The following is a 5,342-nucleotide window of genomic DNA, read 5'->3' on the forward strand; positions in this document are numbered from 1 at the left end:
TCTTTTTGTTCTGTATCTATGGATGCGGCCCAGTTGTTCATTCTAAATGTTCCATTGCCATGCTGGCCGGCAACGTTCTTATGCCTTGCTTGCTAGCTAGCCAACTAGCAGCCAACTAGCAGCCAGAATAACAACAAAGTAGCCGCACTTGCTTATTTGGAACATCCGTAACAATGAGCTAATGGCATAGAACATGTGCGCACTCGTCAGGTCACTGTTCAGAGAAGCTAGCAAACAACACAGCTAAAACAATCACTTTAAACTGAAGCWGGAAAGACTGCAAACTAGCTGCACTTCGTTTACCGAGGTAAAGACAGTTTCAGRTTGGATATTCGACGGATTTTCGTCTAGTTTTCCTTACGTCCACCAACAGCAGTAGGGACTAGTGACATTTGTCAACATAGTGACAAATCAAATGTTTCAAATTTCAATAGCTCTTTTTAAAACCATTATTCATAAAACTTTCTAAACTGGTTGTAGCTAGCCCGATGGCATAGACACACATTGCACACGCTTTTTTTTGTCAATTTCCATCTCACATTATTTTTWAATATTTATTTACATTTGGTTATATGCTCTTTGGTTATATGACCTACTGACTTCAAACAAGGTTCAGAATGTACACTCAGTGGGCCTACACATTACACACCATTTAGTTTGTCCATTTTCCTCTTACGTGTTTTTACATACATTTTTCTAACTTTAAAATTGCAATAGCTACTTGGTCATGTGACCTACTGATTTCAAACAAGGTTCAGAATGTCCACTGACTACCCTTATATAGTCAGTGGACTATAGTTTTTCCATTGTACTGGATCTAATACATATTAGCATTTTACATACAATCATAAGTGTAATAATTTTTTATGACATGCTGTGAAAAACTCTCTTGGCTGCTGACTCTGTCACTTTCAGACATGTGTAGAGCAGACTGAAAGGGGAAGGGTAGCTCTTGACTTGAACCACAGGGGTTCTGTGTAAAGAGAGAGTAATCCAAAAGGCACAGACACACCCCTTGACTTTCAATTGGCACCCTTGACCTGTATGTATTCTCTCATGATTGGTCTCCGTGGTGCTTAGTCAATGGGAACTCCGTTGCTGGCCCCATCATAAACTTTTTACATAGTCTGGCAGTCTGACTAAAGTGCCAGAGGTATGAGGAGAGACATCCTCCTTTGTTTTTATGAGAACAAATATTTCCTAACACTTTGGATCCTATTCTTGGACAGTTAGAAGACACAATGCGTCAATGCAACATTTTTTTTTTTTTTTTTTTACTAATTACTGTCCATGAGTAACCTCAACCTTGTGGGTCTGTGGGTGTTTGGGCCAATAAAGTGCCAACTCAATTCTACCACTGACTAGTCTCTCATGCCCCTATGAACACAGGGCAATAGTTTTTACTCTAAACTAGCCTTTTTTTTACTGGAGTACACTAACCCCTAATTGGGGCTCTTTTCTTGACACACAGTAGCAGTTTACCAGATAAGAAGTCAAGAAGATCAAAAAGTAGATTGGCGTAAGGGTGTATTACGTCCTGTGCTGCCCCATAGACATATCCATTCTGGATAAAATCATAGCTGAAAAATGCCTCTATGTATGTGTATGCTGTATGTGGGAATGTCCGTCCTACATGTAGTGTTGATACATGGAATATTCCTGTCACGCCCTAGTTATCTTTGTTTTCTTTCTTATTTTAGTTAGGTCAGGGTGTGACATGGGGAATGTATGTGTTTTTGTATTGTCTAGGGGTTTTGTATGTTTAATGGGGCAGTGTCTTGTATAGGTGTTTGTATGTCTATGGCTGCCTAGATTGGTTCTCAATTAGAGGCAGCTGTTGTTCATTTGTCTCTGATTGAGAGCTATATTTAGGCAGCCATATTCATTGGGTATTTCGTGGGTAATTGTCTATGTCTAACGTTAGTAGCTTGTGTATGCACTTTCGTTTGTAGCTTCACGGTCATTTGTTGTTTTGTTTATTTTTGTAAAAGTGTTTGTTTCGTGTTTCATCTTCTCTAATAAAAGAAGATGTATTTGTATCACGCTGCGCCTTGGTCCTCTCTTCCACATCAAGACGATCGTGACAATTCCTCAACTGCATATATCATAAATTGCTATTGCAAATAGTAGTATTATGTTCAACAACTGACATTTTCAGATATTATTTTGACAAACACACTTTAACACACTTTGGTGCTGACAATTCATTCACTATTGTCATAGACTTGATGGGCACTGTCATCTGTGATCTTTGTGATATGACTTTCTTTAATAAAGCACGTACTGATGAAACTGTCACTTAATATTTTTTTGTTAAAGTATACAAACGCTCTACATTTATTCACTCTGTGATAGGGTTGGATCCAATATGCTACTTTTATTATTCTCCTGTAAATGGTTCAGTGCCTATAATTTAGGCTGAGTGTAGAATGGGGCATAAAGGAAATTACCTCTACTAGATTATAGTGATAAGGAAATCAGCATACAGTTTTGGCCTGTGTATTCATTTGCCTRTAACTAATCAGAATTCCATTATGTTTACATAAAAAAGAGAATAGTTCAAAATTAGAAGATCCTGCCATGGAAAAGACGACTGGGTGGACATAAAGTGGAAAGGAGGGAAATAACTCACACCATGCAGCAGGACACCTTCAGCTGAGGGTTCTTTGTAATGCAGGTTTGATAGTTATATTTTCAATAATGAATGGTTAGCTGTTATTTTACATTTACATTTTAGTCATTTAGCAGACGCTCTTATCCAGAGCGACTTACTGTTATGTGACAATTAGATCAAAAACTCTATAAAAATGGGGTGTAGATGGCCAAGGAAGTTGCACAGAACTTCCCCAACATCCCCTCCCAAATTGATATMGAATGGAGCTACTGCAAAAAGAAATGGCTGAGGATATATTAAAAATGTCTGGTATATATTGACATTTAATTCAAAGTAAATGTAAATTCTTTATTTTTATGTAGTTGTGTGGGACAACCATATGTTCAGTTCATGCCTATGATTTCAGAGTTCAACAAAGCCAACAACTGCTTCATGTGTGCCACTGATAAAGAACCTGGATGTGGCCCAAAGACTGACTGGGTTAGTAACTTTATTTAACATGTTTATAATCTTTTGACAACAGTGACAGCATGTCAGACAATTTATGATATAACACAATGGATGGCTAATTCGTCATACTGCATTGATATTAAATATTATTTATAACATGTTACGCTTTCTTTTGTTTTAGATAGAATGTTTTGCATGCCAACGGTGGTTCCATGTGCTGTAACTAGGAATGAAGACAAAAGAGTTCAACAGAGTAAAGAACACAACCTGGAAGTGCTGTCTTTGTTGTTGAAAATGTATGCTMTACCCCATCCACACTGAAGAGGCTCTGAAATGTACATCAACCAGGGATAAAGAGAAAGTTAACACTGTGAAATATTTCATACTTAATTGAAGTTAAGTGTCTGTTGACATGTTGGAAAATATTAAAGGTCTACAATTTCTGTTTAATTTGTCAATATTCCATTTTTATTCATTGATTTTCTGGCCACCATTACTGTGATTACATGTTCAGTATATGTATTGACCAGCAAACCCACTGCAGCCTACCTGACTAATTCACTCCATTCCTGCTTTGGACAATTAATAGCATGACTCTCGTACTTTGCCCTTTTCCTTTATGGTTGATATTAACGACGAAAGGAGATATTATCTGTCTCTCTCCTATTGTGTACCACTGTTAAATACTGCGGCAAAATAAAAAACTGGGAAAATAAGTACTTAGAACTACCAATTATTGTAGATAAATATGAAAGAAAAGGGTTAACACAACACTGGACTGAACCCCCTAATTGTCAAACTAATATTAATGTACAACAATATAGAAGATACATGACTAGAGGTTAYGCAATATGGGTGAATATCCACTGCACGCTTCTTAGGTGTGTAATTGACATGACCAAGGAGCTATTGAAATTTTAAACTATAAAACATGTACATTACACTGTGTGATTTTACAGTACACAAACAAGAGTGTGCAATATATAAGGCTAGTCCGTGGACATTCTGAAGTTTGTTTGAAGTCATTAGGTCACATGACCAAGGAGCTATTGCAATTTGAAAGTTTGAAAAATGTATGTAAAAATGTTTTGARATGAAAATGGACAAACTAAAGGATGTGCAATGTGTAGGCCCACTGAGTGGACATTCTGAACCTTGTTTGAGTCCAGTAGGTCACATGACCAAGGAGCTATTGAAATGCGAAAGTTTGACAAATTCATGTAAAAACGTGCGAGATGAAAATGAACAAATCAAAGGTTGTGCAATATAGAAGGGTAGTCAGTGGACATTCTGAACCTTGTTTGAGTCAAGTACTATTGAAATTCGAATGTAAAAAAAGTTTGTACTTTTACACTCCATAACGAATTCAACTAGTAATACAAAATGCTGCTCACATTTCCACGTTGATTAGCTTTGGAAAGCGAATTAATGTCCAAATCGTGAAAATAAGACCTGTGCAATGTTGTGCGCAATTTTTCCAACATCTTGACACTTATTTGGAGTCTGTGGCTCAAGTGGTTTGAAAGCTATTGAGGTTAGAAAGCGCGAATATCCGTCGAATATCCAACTTTAAACTGCTTTTACCTCGGTACTTCGTTTCACCTTTTTTCAATTGACATTTCTTTGTATATATCCATAACAATAATAGCAGCAGATTCATGATTTCGACTGGCTGAGAAACGCTGCCTGTCTGTCTCTTCCCGAGTCCGGACACATTCATTACCATGGTACAGTTGGAGCATAAACAAACTAATGTTTGGGTGTCGTGTGAGCATGCGGCTTTGTTGCGTGTTCAGGGGAATAGAGATGCGCATTTGATGCGCATAAACTGGCAGCCGTTTCAACGCAGGCCTGAGGCAATTCTCATTAGTTTCATAAAACACGTCAGAATTGGCTTTTCAGTAGGGAGAAATGTTTAGCTTGCTATATAGATATAGACAAGAGGAGGCTGGTGTGAGTAGCTATAGGAGGAAGGGATCATTGTAATGGGAATGGTATCAATGGAATGGTACCAAAAACAAACTCATGGAAACAATGTGTTTGACTCCATTCCATTCATTTCATTCCAGCCATTACAATGAGCCCGCCCTCCTATAGCTCCTCCCACCAGCCTCCTCTGATATAGATAACATGCAATATTAAATCACATGGTTACTTTGCATACAGTACATTTCATGTGTCGAAGTAAAAAAAAAAAAAAATTATGAATCTTTCCATGTGTTCAATATCTTTGAGATCAGCACCAGTTCACTCATGTTATGCATTTGATCTCACATAA

The 5,342-nt window shown here is 37.5% G+C and overlaps 1 long non-coding RNA gene across 1 annotated transcript; it reads left to right on the forward strand.

The window, feature by feature from the left end:
• The first annotated feature begins 2,694 nt into the window (after positions 1-2,694).
• Positions 2,695-3,508, forward strand: LOC139027562 (uncharacterized). Its single transcript, XR_011479676.1, has 2 exons — positions 2,695-3,094; positions 3,292-3,508. It is a non-coding gene; the product is annotated as an uncharacterized lncRNA (long non-coding RNA).
• Positions 3,509-5,342: the final 1,834 nt, after the last annotated feature.

This window comes from Salvelinus sp. IW2-2015, linkage group LG4q.1:29, assembly GCF_002910315.2.
Source record: "Salvelinus sp. IW2-2015 linkage group LG4q.1:29, ASM291031v2, whole genome shotgun sequence".
Classification (NCBI taxonomy): domain Eukaryota; kingdom Metazoa; phylum Chordata; class Actinopteri; order Salmoniformes; family Salmonidae; genus Salvelinus; species Salvelinus sp. IW2-2015.